General features: G+C 38.3%; 1 protein-coding gene across 4 annotated transcripts in view; it reads right to left on the reverse strand.

The window, feature by feature from the left end:
- ZNF41 (zinc finger protein 41) overlaps nucleotides 1-18,353 on the reverse strand; it is a 59,252-nt gene extending 40,899 nt beyond the window's left edge. Inside the window, exon 1 of one of the 4 annotated variants that reach the window (XM_082610762.1) lies at nucleotides 18,227-18,353. The gene's annotated coding sequence lies outside the window, so the exon portion shown is untranslated. Of the gene's footprint in view, nucleotides 1-17,451; nucleotides 17,620-17,682; nucleotides 18,049-18,226 lie in introns of those variants that run through there. The other 3 variants (XM_082610765.1, XM_082610764.1, XM_082610763.1) reach the window with 3 other exon arrangements.
- Nucleotides 18,354-18,745: the final 392 nt, after the last annotated feature.

Below are 18,745 nucleotides of genomic sequence, written 5' to 3' on the forward strand. Positions count from 1 at the left end.
ATCAAACTACCACTGGCATTTTTCAGAGAACTAGAACAAAAAATTTCACAATTTGTATGGAAACACAAAAGACCCCGAATAGCAAAAGCAATCTTGAGAAAGAGAAATGGAGCTGAAGGAATCAAGCTCCCTGACTTCAGACTATACTACAAAGCTACAGTAATCAAGACAGTATGGTACTGGCACAAAAACAGAAATATAGATCAATGGAACAGGATAGAAAGCCCAGAGATAAACCCACGCACATATGGTCACCTTATCTTTGATAAAGGACGCGAGAATATATAATGGAGAAAAGACAGCCTCTTCAATAAGTGGTGCTGGGAAAACTGGACAGCTACATGTAAAAGAATGAAATTAGGGGCTTCCCTGGTGGCGCAGTGGTTGAGAGTCCGCCTGCCGATGCAGGGGACACGGGTTCGTGCCCCGATCCCGGAAGATCCCACATGCCGCGGAGCGGCTGGGCCCGCGAGCCATGGCCGCGGAGCCTGTGTGTCCGGAGCCTGTGCTCCGCAACGGGAGAGGCCACAGCAGTGAGAGGTCCGCGTACAGCAAAAAAAAAAAAAAAAAAAAAAAAAAAAAAAAAGAATGAAATTAGAACACTCCCTAACACCATACACAAAAATCAACTCAAAATGGATTAAAGACCTAAATGTAAGGCCAGAAACTATCAAACTCTTGGAGGAAAACATAGGCAGAACACTCTATGACATAAATCACAGCAAGATCCTTTTGGACCCACCTCCTAGAGAAATGGGAAAAAAACCCCAAAAATAAACAAATGGGACCTAATGAAACTTCAAAGCTTTTGCACAGCAAAGGAAACCATAAACAAGACCAAAAGACAAACCTCAGAATGGGAGAAAATATTTGCAAATGAAGCAACTGAGAAGGGATTAATCTCCAAAATATACAAGCAGCTCATGCAGCTCAGTATCAAAAAAACAAACAACCCAATCCAAAGATGGGCAGAAGACCTAAATAGACATTTCTCCCAAGAAGAAATACAGATTGCCAACAAACACATGAAAGAATGCTCAGCATCATTAATCATTAGAGAAATGCAAATCAAAACTACAATGATATCACCTCACACCAGTCAGAATGGCCATCATCAAAAAATCTAGAAACAATAAATGCTGGAGAGGGTGTGGAGAAAAGGGAACCCTCTTGCACTGTTGGTGGGAATGTAAATTGATACAGCCAGTATGGAGAACAATATGGAGGTTCATTTAAAAATTAAAAATAGAACTGCCATATGACTGTTGGTGGGAATGTAAACTGATACAGCCACTATGGAGAACAGTATGGAGGTTCCTTAAAAAACTACAAATAGAACTACCATATGACCCAGCAATCCCACTACTGGGCATATACCCCGAGAAAACCATAATTCAAAAAGAGTCATGTACCAAAATGTTCATAGCAGCCCTATTTACAATAGCCTGGAGATGGAAACAACCTAAGTGTCCGTCATCGGATGAATGGATAAAGAAGATGTGGCACATATATACAATGGAATATTACTCAGCCATAAAAAGAAACGAAATTGAGTTATTTGCAGTGAGGTGGATGGACCTAGAGTCTGTCATACAGAGTGAAGTAAGTCAGAAAGAGAAAAACAAATTCTTTATGCTGACACATATATATGGAATCCCCCCCCCAAAAAAATGGTCGTGAAGAACCTAGAGGCAAGATGGGAATAAAGACGCAGATCTACTAGAGAATGGACTTGAGGACATGGGGAGGGGGAAGGGTAAGCTGGTACAAAGTGAGAGAGTGGCATGGACATATATACACTACCAAATATAAAAATGATAGCTAGTGGGAAGCGGTCACATAGCACAGGGAGATCAGCTCGGTGCTTTCTGACCACCTACAGGCGAGGGATAGGGAGGGTGGGAGGGAGTGAGACGCAAGAGGGAAGAGATAAGGGGATATATGTGTATGTATAACTGATTCACTTCGTTATAAAGCAGAAACTAACACACCATTGTAAAGCAATTATACTCCAATAAAGATGTTAAAAATAATAATAAAATTTTAAAGAAAGGAAAGACAATGAACACATGCCAACATTGAGATAATATAGATGTTGGAATTATCTGACAAGGATTTTAGAGCAGCCATCATAAAAATGCTTCATTGTGCAATTATGAAAAAACACAACACAAATGAGACAATACAAAATCCCAGCAAAGAAATAGAGGATGTAAAGAAGAACTAAATGGAAATTTTAGAACTAAAAAATATAGTAACTGAAATAAAAAACTCAGTGGATGGACTCAATGACAGAATGGAGAGGACAAAAGAAACAGTGTACTTAAAGACTGAATAGAAACAAACCAATCTGATCAACTATAGAGAGAAAATTAACTGGAAATAAATGAAGACAGTTGAGGGACATGTAAGACTACAACAAAAGATTCAACATTCGAATCATTGGTGTCTAAGATGAGAGGAAAGAGTATGGGGCAGAAAAAGTATTTGAAGAAGTAATGGCTGAAAATATTGCAAATTTGGCAAAAGACATCAACTTACATATTCTAGAAGCTGAATGAAACACAAACAGGATAAAACAACAGCAACAAACAACAATAAGAAAAATCCAAGCCAAGACACATCATAGTCAAACAAAGGCCATATATGACAAACCAACAGCCAACATCGTTCTCAATGGTGAAAAACTGAAACCATTTCCACTACGATCAGGAACAAGACAAGGTTGCCCACTCTCACCACTCTTATTCAACATAGTTTTGGAAGTTTTAGCCACAGCAATCAGAAAAGAAAAGGAAATAAAAGGAATCCAAATCAGAAAAGGAGAACTAAAGCTGTCACTGTTTGCAGATGACATTACACTATACATAGAGAATCCTAAAGATGCTACCAGAAAACTACTAGAGCTAATCAATGAATGTGGTAAAGTAGCAGGATACAAAATTAATGCACAGAAATCTCTGGCATTCCTATACACTAATGATGAAAAATCTGAAAGTGAAATTAAGAAAACACTCCCATTTATCATTGCAACAAAAAGAATAAAATACCTTGGAATAAACCTACCTAAGGAGACAAAAGACCTGTATGCAAAAAATTATAAGACACTGATGAAAGAAATTAAAGATGATACAAATAGATGGAGAGATATACCATGTTCTTGGATTGGAAGAATCAACATTGTGAAAATGACTATACTACCCAAGGCAATCTACAGATTCAATGCAAACCCTATCAAACTACCACTGGCATTTTTCACAGAACTAGAACAAAAAATTTCACAATTTGTATGGAAACACAAAAGACCCCAAATAGCCAAAGCAATCTTGAGAATGAAAAACGGAGCTGGAGGAATCAGGCTCCCTGACTTGGGACTATACTACAAAGCTACAGTAATCAAGACAGTATGGTACTGGCACAAAAACAGAAATATAGATCAATGGAACAGGATAGAAAGCCCAGAGATAAACCCAGGCACATATGGTCACCTTATCTTTGATAAAGGAGGCAGGAATGTACAGTGGAGAAAGGAGAGCCTCTTCAATAAGTGGTGCTGGGAAAACTGGACAGATATATGTAAAAGTATGAGATTAGAACACTCCCTAACACCATACACAAAAATAAGCTCAAAATGGATTAAAGACCTAAATGTAAGGCCAGAAACTATCAAACTCTTAGAGGAAAACATAGGCAGAACACTCTATGACATAAATCACAGCAAGATCCTTTTTGACTCACCTCCTAGAGAAATGGAAATAAAAACAAAAATAAACAAATGGGACCTAATGAAACTTCAAAGCTTTTGCACAGCAAAGGAAAATATTTGCAAATGAAGCAACTGACAGAGGATTAATCTCTAAAATTTACAAGCAGGTAATGCAGCTCAATATCATAAAAACAAGCAACCCAATCCAAAAATGGGCAGAAGACCTAAATAGACATTTCCCCAAAGAAGATACACAGATTGCCAACAAACACATGAAAGAATGCTCAACATCATTAATCATTAGAGAAATGCAAATCAAAACTACAATGAAATATCATCTCACACCAGTCAGAATGGCCATCACCAAAAAATCTAGAAACAATAAATGCTGGAGAGGGTGTGGAGAAAAGGGAACACTCTTGCACTGCTGATGGGAATGTGAATTGATACAGCCACTATGGAGAACAGTATGGAAGTTCCTTTAAAAACTACAAATAGAACTACCATATGACCCAGCAATCCTACTACTGGGCATATACCCTGAGAAAACCATAATTCAAAAAGTGTCATGTACCAAAATGTTCATTGCAGCTCTATTTACAATAGCCAGGAGATGGAAGCAACCTAAGTGTCCATCACCAGATGAATGGATAGAGAAGATGTGGCACATATATACAATGGAATATTACTCAGCCATAAAAGGAAACAAAATTGAGTTATTTGTAGTGAGGTGGATGGACCTAGAGTCTGTCATACAGAGTGAAGTAAGTCAGAAAGAGAAAGACAAATACCATATGCTAACACATATATATGGAATCTAGAAAAAAAAATATCATGAAGAACCTATGGGTAAGATGGAAATAAAGATACAGACCTAATAGAGAATGGAGTTCAGAATATGGGGAGGGGGGAGGGTAAGCTGGGAGAAAGTGAGAGAGGGGCATGGACATATATACACTACCAAACATAAAATAGATAGCTAGTGGGAAGCAGCCGTGTAGCACAGGGAGATCAGCTCAGTGCTTTGTGACCACCTAGAGGGGTGGGAGGGAGGGAGACAGAAGAGGGAAGAGATATGGGATCATATGTATATGTTTAACTGATTCACTTCGTTATAAAGCAGAAACTAAGACACCATTGTAAAGCAATTATACTCCAATAAAGATGTTAAAAAAAAGAATAAAGTGGGAGAAATAAATCTACCTGATTTCAATACTTTTTATTTAACTATAGGAATCAAGACAGTGTGGTATAGATGAAGGGATAGGCACATAAATTAACGGAACAGAATAGAGGACCCAGAAACAAGCACAGTCAACTAATATTTTTACAAAGGTACAAAAACAATTCAATGTCTTTTCAACAAATGGTGCTAGCATAATAGGACACTCATAAGGAAAAAACAAACAAAAATGAAACAAAAACCAAAAATGAATCTCATTCTAAATATCACACTTTATAAAAAATTAACCCAAAATGGATCATAGATTTATATGTAAAATGTAAAGCTATAAAACTGTTGGAAGACAACAGAAGAGAAAATCATCAGGACTTAGGGCTTAGTGAAGAGTTCTTAGATATGACACCAAAAACATAATCTTTTAAAAGAAAAAATAGATAAATTTGACTTCATCAAGATTAAAAATTGTGGCTCTACAAAAGACACTCTTAAGAGGATGAAATGACAAGCTGCAGAGTGAGAGAAAATATTCACAAACCCCTTATTTGACAAAAGACTCATATCTATAACATAATAAGAACTCTCAAAATTCAACATTGAAGAAACAAACAACCCAATTAGAAAATGGGCAAAAGACATGAAGAGACATTTCACCAAAGAGAATATATGGAGGGCAAATAAGCACATGAGAATATGTTCAACATCCACAGACAAGCATTCTAACATCTATATGGAAAGGCACAGCCCCTAGAATAGCTAAACCAGTCTTGAAGAAGAATAAAGTGGGAGAATCACTCTAATAGATATTAAATCTTACTGCATAGGTACAGTAATCAAGACTGTGGTTTTGGCAGAGGGAGAGACACAGATCAATGGAACGGAATAGAGGATCCAGAAATAGCCCCACATAAGTATGGCCAACTGATATTTTTTACAAAGATGCAAAACAAGTCAATGGTGCTAGAACAACTGTACATTCAGGGCAAAAAGATCCTCAACCTAAACCTCACTCCTTACACAAAAATTAACTCAAAATGGATCACAGACTTAAATGTGAAATGTAAAACTATAAAATTTTTATGAAAAACACAGGAGAAAATCTTTAGGATTTAGGGCTAGACAGAGTTTGGTATGATAAGAAATATATATTTGGGTTTTGTTCCTGGCACAGATCTTTTAAAAGTCCTGAGATTTTTTAAGTGATAGGAGTGATAAGAGCATCCTTTGTTAGTTTGTTATTCCTTACAAACCCCTTCCAATAATGCCTGAGTTTATGTTGATGAAGGGACTCTTGGTGCGTTCTTAGATAACTTTAGGGTGGGGGCTGGTTGCCAAAGGAACCAATCATTTGGTTATAGGGCTAGATTAGAGGGTTGAAACTTTCAGTCCCACTCCCCCACCACCACCTCCCTCCTAGGGAGGGGAGAGGAGCTGGAGATTGAGTTCAATCACCAATGGCCAATGATTTAATCAATGGGGTCTACATGATGGAACCTCCATATAAACCCCTCCAGAAAAATCCCTAAATAATGAGGTTTGGAGAGCTTCCAGGTTGAACACAGATGTGCTGGGAGGAAGGCATGTCCAGAGTGGGCATGGAAGCTCTGTGCCTTTCCCCCCATACCTTGCCCTTGTATCTCTTCCATCTGGCTGTTTCTGAGTTGTATCCTTTATAATAAACTGGTAAACATAGTGTTTTCCTGATCTCTGTGAGCTACTCTAGCAAATTATTGAACCCGAAGAAGAGGTCCTGGGAACCCCCAATGTATAGCCGGTAAATCAGAAGTATGGGTGGCCTGGGACTTGCAGTGACTGGCATGTGAAGTGGGGGCAGTCTTGTGGGATTGAGCCCTTTAACTTATGGGATCTGATGCTAACTCCAGACAGGTAGTGTCAAAATTGAATTGAACTGTTGGACATTCAGTTGTTGTCAGAGAGTTAGAGAATGACAAAGTTTTTAGACTGGACACGAAAAGCATAATCCATAAAAGGAAACACTGATAAACCAGGTCTTGCCAAAAATTTAAAAACTTTTGCTCTGAAAAAGACCAGAGGATGGAAAGGATGAAGAGGATGAAAAGCCAAGCTACTGACTGGGAAAAATACATGAAGACAACATATCTGACAAAAGACTGGTATCTAGAATATGTAAAGAGCTCTCAAAACTCAACAGTAAAATCATCCAAACAATTCAATTAGAAAGTAGGCAAAACATATGAACAAACATTTCACCAAAGAGGATATACAGATGGCAAATAAGCATATGAAAAGGGGTTCCATATTATTTACCAGGGAAATGAAAATGAAGCCTACAGTGAGATATCACTATACATATGTCAGAATGGCTAAAATAAAAAATAGTGACAACACAAAATGCTGATGAGGTTGCAGAAAAACTGGATCTCTCCTACACTGCTGGTGGGAAACGGTTTGGTAGTTTCTTATAAAACTAAGCATGCAATTACCATACGGCCCAGCAATAGTACTCTTGAGCATTTATCCCAGAGACATGAAAGCTTATGTTTACACAAAAAATCTGTATATGAATGTTCATAGCAGCTTTACTGGTAATAGCTCAAAACTGGAATCAGTCCAGATGTCCTTCAACAAGCGACTGGTTAAACAAACTGTGGTGCATCCACCCCAAGGAGTGCTATTCAACAAGAAAAAGGAATGAACTGTTGGTACGCTACTTGGATGGTTTTTAAGAACATGATGCTAAGTGAGAAAAGCCACCCTCAAAAGTTTATATACTGTATGATTTGATTAATACAACAATTTTGAAATGACAAAATTTTAGACATGGAGCACATGTTAGTGGTTTCCAAGGGTAGTGGAGACAGGAGGGAAATAGGTGTGGTTATAAAAGGGCAACACTAGGGATCCTTGTGATGTTGGAACTATTCAGTATTTTGACTATGGTGATGGATACACAAACCTACACAGGTGATAAAATTGTATAAAACTTGGTACATGCATATACACATACATGTATGAGTAAAACTGGGGAAATCTGGATAAGATGGTTGAATTGTATCAAGGTCAAAATTCTGGTTGGCATATTATACTTTTATTTTGTAAAATGTCACCATTGGAGGAAACTGGGCAAAGCGCACAAGGGATCACTGTATTATTTTTTACAACTGCATGTGAATCTATATCTCAAAATATATTTTAAGTAAAAAAAATTTTTAAAGGATGTTCAATGTCAATGTTTAAAAAGATGTTCAAAGCTTTTGTACAGTAAAGGAAACCATTGACAAAACAAAAAGACAACCTACTGAATGGGAGAAAATATTTGCAAATGAGGTGACCGATAAGGTATTAATATCCAACATATATAAACAGCTCATACAACTCAACATCAAAAAAACAAAAAAAACAATTAAAAAATGAGCAGAAGAACTGAATAGACATTTTTCCAAAGAAGAAATGCAGATGGCCAACAAGCACATGAAAAGATGCTCAACATCACTAATCATCAGGGAAATGCAAATCAAAACCACAATGAGATATCACCTCACACCTGTCAGAAGAGCTATTATCAAGATGTCTACAAATAACAAATGTTGGCAATAGTACTCTTGAGCATTTGTGGCAAGCTTGTGGAGAAAAAGGAACCCTTGTACACTGTTGGTAGGAATGTCAACTGGTGTAGCCACTGTGGAAAATGGTATGGAGGTTTCTCAGAAAACTAAAAATAGAACTACCATATGACCCAGCAATTCCACTCCTGGATATATATCTGAAAAAAACAAAAACACTAATTCGAAAAGATACATAAACCCCAATGTTCATAGCAGCACTATTCACAATAGCCAAAACATGGAAACCACCTGTGTCCATCAACAGATGAATAGATAAAGATTACTCAGCCATAAAAAATAATGAAATTTTGCCATTGCAGCAACATGGATGAACTTGGAGGGCATTATGCTAAGTGAAATAAGTCAGACAGGGAAAGATAAATACTGTATGATATTGCTTATATGTGGAATCTAAAAAATACAATGAACGAGTGAATAAAACAAAAAAGCAGTGGACTCACAGATATAGAGAACAAACTAGTGGTTACCAGTGTGGGGAAGAGGGGCAATATAGGGGTCTGAGAGTGGGAGGTACAAACTATTGGGTGCAAGATAGGCTCAAAGGTGTATTGTACAACAAGGGGAATATAGCCAATATTTTGTAATAAGTGGAAAGTAAACTTTTAAAAGTGTATAAAACTAAAAAAAATTTTAAAAGATGTTCAATGTCATTAGCCATTAAGGAAATGCAAATTAAGACAATGATGATATAATCACTGCACACCTATTAAAACAGCTAAAAATGTTTTAAATAGCAACAATACCAAATTCTGGAGAAAATGAAGAAATATGATCTCTCATATGTTGTCAGTGGGAATGTAAAGTGGTACAGACGCTCTGGAAAACAGTTTGGCAGTTTCTTTAAAAAAGTGACACAGCAATTGCACTTCTGGGCATTCATTCTAGAGAAATGAAATCTTACATGTAGATAAAAATCTGTACAATTGTTCATAGCAATTTTATTTGTAATAGCCCCAAACTGGGGACAACGAAAATGTCCCTCAGTAGATGAATAGTTAAACAAACTGTAGTACATCTATAATATGGAATACTACTCAGCAATAAAAAGAAATGAACTATCGTTACAACGATAGTTGTAAGGATGGTTTTCAAGGACATTATGCTGAGTGAAAAAAAAAAACCAGTCTCAAAAGCCACATACTGTATGGTTCCATTTATGTAACATTCTCAAAATAACAAAATTATAGAGATGGAAAACAGATTATTGGTGGCCAAAGGTTAGGGATGATGGTGGGGGTGAAAAGTACAAAAAGGGTAATAGCTCTGTATGTTGATTGTGGTGGTCGTTACATGAATCTACACACATGGCAAAATGACAAGGAATTAGGCACACACGTTGTACCAATGTTAAATTTTTATACTGTATTATGATTTTATAAGATGTAACTATTGGGGGGAACTGGGTAAAGGGTACATGGGATTTCTCTGTCTTATGTTTGCAACTTTGTATGAAACTATAATTATTTCATAATAAAGAGTTTTTAAAAATCACAATTATGCTGGGAAATTTTATTTTAATATAATGGGTCAAGTAGACCAAAAAAAGAAGTAAAGAGGATTTGAAAAATATAATCAGTGCTAGATTTAATTCTGTCCAATTAATATACTCTTCTTTTAGACTCATGGCACAGTTAAAAAAACTTTTTAAATTGTGTAACTTGGGGCTTCCCTGGTAGCGCAGTGGTTGAGAGTCCGCCTGCCAATGTAGGGGACACGGGTTCATGCCCCGGTCTGGGAAGATCCCACATGCCGCGGGGTGGCTGGGCCCGTGAGCCATGGCCGCTGAGCCTGCACGTCCGGAGCCTGTGCGCCACAACAGTGAGAGGCCTGCGTACCGAAAAAAAAAAATTGTGTAACTTGGACTCAAAGAAAAAAATATTGATATTTCTTAAAAATTAGAGTTTTGGCAGGCTATATTGACAACAATACTACAAAAATCAGAAATATAGAATCAAAATTGCTAAGAGACTATGTCTTAAACATCCTCACCACAGAAAAGAAATGATAATTATGTGACAGGATGGAAGTGTTAGGTAAAGCTACTGTGGTAATCATGTAATTTATAAATTTATAAACATATCAAATCAAAACACTGTATACCTTAAACTTACACAATGTTATATGACAATAATATTTCAGTAAAAAAGAAATATAGAATAAAAAGATAACCAAATGACCAAAACTAATTTGCTGTTAAGAAATAGTCCCTACAGATACAAACTACTACACATAAAATAGATAATAAGAATTTACTGTATAGCACAGGGAACTATATACAATATCTTGTAATAATCTATAATGGAAAATAATCTGAAAAAATATATATATATATATAACTGAATCACTTTGCTGTACACCTGAAACTAACACAACATTGTAAATCAACTATACTTCAATTAAAAAAAAGAAGAAAGAAATATTCTCTAAGTAGAGTGATGGTTACTAGGGGCCGGGGGTGGGGGAAATGGGAAGTTTTTGGTCAAAGGGTACAAACATCCAGTTATAAGATAAAGAAGTTCTGAAAATCTAAGGTACAACATGGTGATTATTGCTAATGATACTGTATCATATACTCGAATATTGTCTAGAGAGTAGATCTTAAATGTTCTTATCACACACACACACAAAGTGGTAATTATGTGACATGATGGAAGTGTTAGCTAACACTATGGTGATAACCATTTTGCAATATACAAATGTATCAAATCAACACACTGTACACCTTAAACTTATACAATGTTATATGTCAAGTATGTCTCAATAAAGCTGGAGGGAAAAGAAATATTCTCTAAACATGGCAGGATTGGGACTTCCCTGGCAGTCCAGTGGTTAAGACTCCACATTTCCATTGCAGGGGGCGCGGGTTCGATCCCTGGTCAGTGAACTAAGATCTCACACGCCACATGGTGCAGCCAATAAATAATTAAACAAACAAACATGGCAGAATTGAAGACAAATTCAATAATAAAATTATAAACTTCATACCTAATTTTGAGACATGGTTAAAGTTATATTTAAGGGATATTTTAGCCTAAAATGTTTTTAATATTTAAAAAGAAAAGCCAAAGATAAATGAATTAAGTGCTAAACTTAAGAAATTAGAAAAAGAAAATTAAATATTCATGAGAAACTTGATAAAGGTAAAAGAGAAGGAAATATACATGTACACACACACACTCACACATATCACACATATATTCACACAATTTTTGGAATGAAAAAGGAACTACTACCACAGATGTGGAAGTGACCAGAATAATTTAAGCATTATGTGCAGCTCTATGAAAATATAAAATCCCTAGCAAACATAAACCACCAAAATTAAACCCCCCAAAAGAAGAAATCTGTAAAGACCAGTAATCAGAGAAAATAAAATAATTAAAATTTACCATTTTAAAAGGCACCAGTTCTAGGTGTGTTTATAGCTGAACTTTAAAAAGAGGTAATTCTATGCCATTTTAACATATAAAAAGATAGAAATCTCCTGAATTCCTTTTAAAAACTGCCATAACCTTAATACCAACACATGTTAAATATAGTACAAAAAAAAAGAAAAAAGAAAAGAAAACTATAAGCAGTTTTCTTATAGTGGCAAAAATTTTAAATAAAATATTACTAATTCAAATCCAAATGTATCTTATAAGAAAAATTCCCTTTGACCAAACAGAATTCTTCCAGGAAGGCAAAGATGCAGCCACATTACACGTCAATGTAATTCATTACAACAACCAATTAAAGAGAATAATACCATAAGGCTGTTAATATCAGAAAGCATCTGACACAATTCAGGAGCTATTCCTAATAAAAATACAAATTAAAATAAGAACATTAAAGAACTGTGTAAATATTACAACAACTACCCCCAAAATCACCAGAAAACATTATGCTAAAAAAAATGCCCAGATAAAAAGCTTAATATCATTAAAATGGCAATATTCTCCTAAATGTTGTACAGGTTCAACACAATCCCTATCAAAATCCCAGGGGCATTTCTGCAGAGGGTAACGAGCTCATCCTAAAATTCAGATAGAAATGCAAGGAACCTGAATAGCCAAAACACTGAATAAGAACATAGTTGGAGGACACACGTTTCTCTATTTCAAAACTTGCTACAAAGCTACATAAATCAACACAGCATGGTACTGGCATAAAGGAGGCATATAGATGAATGAAATAGAATTGAGAGTTCATAAATAAGCCTTTACACTCATGGTCAGTAGATTTTAGATAAGGGTTTCAATACAATTCAATGGGGAAAGGAACATCTATGACATCAAAAGCACAAGCAACTGGGACGAAGTGAGAAAGTGGCATGGACATATATACACTACCACATGTAAAATCGATAGCTAGTGGGAAGCAGCCAAATAGCATAGGGAGACCAGCTCGGTGCTTTGTGTCCACCTAGAGGTGTGGGATAGGGAGGGTGGGAGGGAGACTCAAGAGGGAGGGGATATGGGGATATATGTATATGTATAGCTGATTCACTTTGTTATAGAGCAGAAACCAATACAATAATGTAAAGCAATTATACTCCAATAAAGATGTTTTTAAAAAAGCACAAGCAACAATAACAAAAATAGATAAATTAGACTTCATAAAAATTAGAAACTTTTGTGCTACAAGGTCACCACCAAGAAAGTGAAAAAACACCCATAAAATGGGAGAAAATATATGCAAATCACATATCTGACCAGGGACTTGTATCCAGAATATATAAAGGATGTTTACAACTCAATGATACAAAGACAAATAATCCAATTAAAAAATAGGCAAAGAGGGCTTCCCTGGTGGCACAGTGGTTGAGAGTCCACCTGCCGATGCAGGGAACACGGGTTCATGCCCCGGTCTGGGAAGATCCCACATGCAGTGGAGTGGCTGGGCCCATGAGCCATGGCCGTTGAGCCTGCGTGTCCGGAGCCTGTGCTCCGCAACAGGGAGAGGCCACAATAGTGAGAGGCCTGCGTACCGCAAAAAAAAAAAAAAAAAAAAAATAGGCAAAGAGTTTGAACCGATATTTCTCCAGAGAAGATATACAAATGGTCAATTAAACACATTGTCTTAGTGTGTTCAGGCTGCTGTAATGAACTACGATAAACTGGGTGGCTTAAACAGCAAACATTTATTTCTTACAGTTCTGGAGGCTGGGAAATCCAAGCTCAAACGTCAGCAGATTGGGTGTCTGGTGAGAACCTGCCTCCCGATTCATAGATGGCTATCTTCTTGTTGTGTCCTCACATGGCAAAAGGTGGAAGGGGGCTCTCTGAGGTCTCTTTTATAAGGGTACTAATCCCATTCATGAGGGCTCCACCCTCATGACCTAATCACCTCCCAAAGGCCTCACCTCCTTATACCATCACACCGTGGGTTAGGATTTCAACATAGAATGGGAGGGGCACATAAACATTTAGTCCACTGCAAACATGAAAAGTTGCTCAACATTCATTAGGGAAATAGAAATCAAAACCACAATGAGATACCACTTCACACCCACTAAGATGGCTAGAATAAAAAAAAAAAGCCTTGTTAAGTGTTGATGAGGATATGACACATTGGAACCTTCATATATTGCTGTGGGATGTAAAATGCCAAAAACAGTTTGGCAGTTCTTCAAAGGTACCATATGATCTAGCAATTCCACTTCTGAGAGAAATGAAAACATACGTCCACACAAAAACTTGTACACAAATATTCACATCAACATTATTCAGGGCTTCCCTGGTGGCGCAGTGGTTGAGAGTCCGCCTGCCGGTGCAGGGGACACGGGTTTGTGCCCCGGTCCGGGAAGATCCCACATGCCGCGGAGCAGCTGGACCCGTGAGCCATGGCCGCTGAGCCTGCGCGTCCGGAGCCTGTGCTCCACAACGGGAGAGGCCACAACAGTGAGAGGCCCGCGTACCGCAAAAAAAAAAAAAAAAAAAAACACATTATTCATAGTAGCCAAAAAGTGAAAACAACCCAAATGTCCATCAGCTGATGAATGGATAAACAAACTGTGGTATATCCATACAAAGGAATATTATTCAGTAATAAAGAATGAAGTACTGATACAACCTATAGCATGGATGAATCTTAAAAACATGCTAAGTGAAAGAAGATAGTCACCAAAGATCATATATTGTTTGATTCCAAGTGTATGAAAGGTCTAGAATAGGCAAATTTATAGAAACAGAAAGTAAATTAGTGGCTGTCTGCAGCTGGAGGTATGGGGTGGGAATGAGGAATGAGTACAGTGTTTCCTTTTGGGGTGATGAAATGTTCTAAAATTGGTTATGACGGTGGTTTGCACAACTCCTTGAATATACTAACAACCATTGAATTGTAAGCTTTAAATGGTGAAGTTTATGGTAGGTGAATTATATCAATAAAGCTGTTAGGAAAAAAAATATCATGTAGCTAGTAAGTGGCCATGCAGGATTTCAAACCCAGTATCTGGAAAGGTGAAGGTATTCAACAAATGTTTGTTGAATGAATGAATGAATACCCTTCACTTTCAAATTAGCAACAAGATAGGGATACCCTCTATCAAGTATCACTCAACATTGTTCTGAAAGTTCTAGCTAATGCAATAGGAGAAGATGAAGTAATCAGAATAAATATTTGAAAGGAAGAGAGCGTATCATTGCTAATTGGATGTGACATGATATTATATCTAGGAAAACTAAGAGACCATAAAAGGCAACTAGAATTCACATGAGAATGTGATAACTGGATTGGATAAGAAATAAAATGCAAAAAAGAAATAAAAATTTTAAAATTTATATTTTTTCTATGGAAATAGAGAAATGTGCTATTCACTGTGATGATATCAAATTTAAAATATTTAAGAATGAACTTTTCAAAAAAAGTTCTGAATCTATAAGAAGAAAATTATAAAATATAGTTTTAATGGTTGCTTTTGAAGTGAAATAAAATGTTTTTAACATTCATGTGGAAGAATAAATGCTAAAAAAGATTAAAGAAAACAACCAAAAAAAAAAAAAAGGAACAGTGAGGGGATTCGCACTATTCAATATTAACAGTATTTCTAAAGTCAAAACAATTATTTGAAAGGGAGTAGATACATATATCAGAAGAAAAAATAGAGTTCAGAAATAGAATGATATACATTTGGGAATTTATGTGACAAAAGTGGCATTTAACTGAGTTAGAAAAGGCTATTTATTTAATGATTGGTGCTGGCAAATTTTCTATCCAAATGGAAAGTAGAAACTTTGATCTCATCTCACACCACACACCAGAATTTTCCAGTTGGATTACAATTTAACTTTAAAACAATAAAAATTTAAATTTAAGGCATGTATTTATTTAAGCACAAAGCAGGGAGAACCCACTAGGCAAGACACGATATTTAGAACTTGTTAAGGAAAAATTACCTAATCAGATAATTATTTTTTCTAATTATATATGAATACACCTTTCAAAAATCAAGATATAAAGAGAGATAAAGGGAAAAAATTACAATAAATGACAGAAGGTTAATATCCACAAATTAGTAAGACAGACTACATAAAGGAAAAAAAGAGCAAAGGATATGAAAATTTAAAAAAAATACATTTCAAAGGCCAATAAATATGAGAAGATATTCAGCCACCAGGTGTCAGGAAAATGCACATCAAGGTAAGCTACATACTGCTGTGTTTGGCCCTCAGAAAGGCAGAAATTAAAAAGTGCAGCAACATTCAGTGTGGGAGATGATTTTGGAATGAGCCCTTTTATATGTTGCTGGTGGGAGTTGCAATTTTACAAAAGTTTTGGACTTAAATTTCAGTACATACCATCCACTTCAAGGAACATCCATTCCTGCACCTAATAATCACTCAGATGACAGTCTCTGGCTATAATTTAGAAATCAATAACAAAAATTACAACTTTTTGGGAAATCAAAATCTCATATCTAAATAACTAAGGGATCAGAGACAAAACCACAACAAAAATTAGAAAACATTATTAATAAACTATGGTGGAAATGTTACATATCAACACTTGTGACACGGAGCTAAAGTGTTCTTAGAGAAAAATTCATGAACTTAATGCTTATACTGTAAAAGAAAATGATTGAATATTAATGAGATAAGCATTCAATTTAGGAACTTAAAAATAAGAATAAAAGAAAAAACCCAAAGAAAAGAAATAATGAAATCAAGGGCAGAAACTAATGACACAGAAAACAAAGATACAGGAGGACCAAGAAGGTCAAAGGTAGGTTTTTGAAACAATCCCATCTCAATCCTAAGACCACCCACAGAGCTCCATCACTCACACCACAGAAACCTTGACCATCCACCCAATAAACCCCATCATATACTTCATAGACTCTGCAACACTCATCCCGCAGCCCTCATCACTCACCTCAAAAATTCTCCATCACTCACTCACTCATTCACTCTCCATTACTCACTCCACAGGCTCTCCATCATTCACTCCACAGACCACCCATTACTCTCCTCAAAGACCCTCATCACTTACCCCACTGAACTCCCATCATTCATCTCACAGACCCCTCCATCACTTACCCCACTAACCCCCTATGACACTCCACAGAACCCCCATCATTTGCCCCACAGGAACTCCAGCACTAACCCCAAAGAGCACACATCACACCTCAGAGACTGTATCACTCACACCACAGTCCGCATTCCTTACTGCACTTACGCCTGATCACTCACCCCACAAACCTCCATCGCTTATCCCACAGATCCAGTCACTTACTCCACATACCCCATCAGTGGCCTCCAAGGATCCTCATCACTCACCCCACAGACTCCTCATAGCTCACCTCACCGATGCCCCCTGCTCACCCTATAGACCCTGAATCACTATGACCCCACAGACCCCCCAATACTCACCCCACAGACTACCTATTACTTTCCCTACTGCCCCCACCATTCACCCACAAACCCCTATCACTCTACGCACCTCCTCATAAGTGACTCCAGAGAAGCCCCATCACTCACCCCACAGAGTACCATCACTGAGCCCGAAAGCCATGTCGTAACACCCCCATAATTATGTCAACGTTTTACTGGCCCTAAATCGCAGCCTCTGTTAAACTCAGTCTCAGTCTCGGAGCCAGAAGTATTGAAACTGCCTCTGCGGGACTCCCACGTTTCTGGACTTCGCACTGCACATGCTTAGTGTCGGCGCGGAAGCGGCCGTTAACCCCCAATTACACTGGGTGCACTCACGAGGTGTCAGTGCGTGTGCGTGTCTGTGTGTGTCGGAGAAGAGGCGGGCTTTCCGATTTTCTTTAGTGACTTTGTCAGGCCACTAACATGGCTGTCCCCTTGGGAGTGTCTCTCCGGGAGTCGCCATCTTGGGAGGGTGGGCATCTCTGCTGCGCCGGAGCCGGCGGTCCCCCGCCAGACCTTCCCCGGTGGGGCTTCCCGGGAGCCGATCGGGCCCAGCAGATCCAGCTGCGGATCCCGGACTCCTCCCTCCTGCGCCGCATGCTCCACCATTACCCCGAGGCGCGGGCCTGGCGCCTTCCCTTCTCTGCGCTCGGGACCCCGCCCTCAGGCCGTATCCCCGGGGAGTCGCGGCATCTTCGCGCGTTGCAACCCCCCTTGCCCCTCTCCCCGATCCTAGCCAGAAAGACACCTCCAAGGCACTGGCCCAGACACTGGCCGGCCCCCGCCCCAGCCGCCGCTCCACTTCTCGGGGTGCGGAACGGCCCCCGATCGGCGCAGGCGGCTCGCGGCGGCAGGGCCCGGGGCGCCGCTATGTGCCCACCTGACGGCGCCTCTGTCCACCCGTCGGCTGGGGGCATCGCCCGGCTCTGGCTGTCACCGACCCTGGGTAGTTGCCACGGGGGGGAATAGTACGTGTCAGATTTAGGCCAGGAAGCGGAAGTCGCCCGCAGCGAGAGTTTAACCACTCTGGGCTCAGGGAGCTGAGGTGATTGAGCGCCAGAAACCAAGCATCTGTGCAGGGAGCCATTGAGCTGGGCGTGGGAGGGGCGGGGGGCTTGTGACATCAGTGGTGGGGCACGTCATGCAATTTTTTACAAACTCGAGTAATCAGCCTTCCCAGTTTCCTTATAGAAGCATGAAGTTTAAACTTCTTTTCTAAAGATCCAAGTTTTGATTTGTTGCATTTTCATTAGTGTTCAGTTTCAAGTGCTAATTTGTAATTTTCCCCCCTTTGACCCAAGAATTATTTAGAAGTCCAGTGTCGAACATGCAAAAATTCTCCAAGACTCAAATGTCAAGGGAATGGTGACTTTATTCAGGCTGCTGCGACAAGAACAGC

The sequence above is a fragment of the Mesoplodon mirus genome (genome assembly GCF_964341445.2).
Source record: "Mesoplodon mirus genome assembly, chromosome: X".
NCBI classification, from domain to species: Eukaryota; Metazoa; Chordata; class Mammalia; order Artiodactyla; family Ziphiidae; genus Mesoplodon; species Mesoplodon mirus.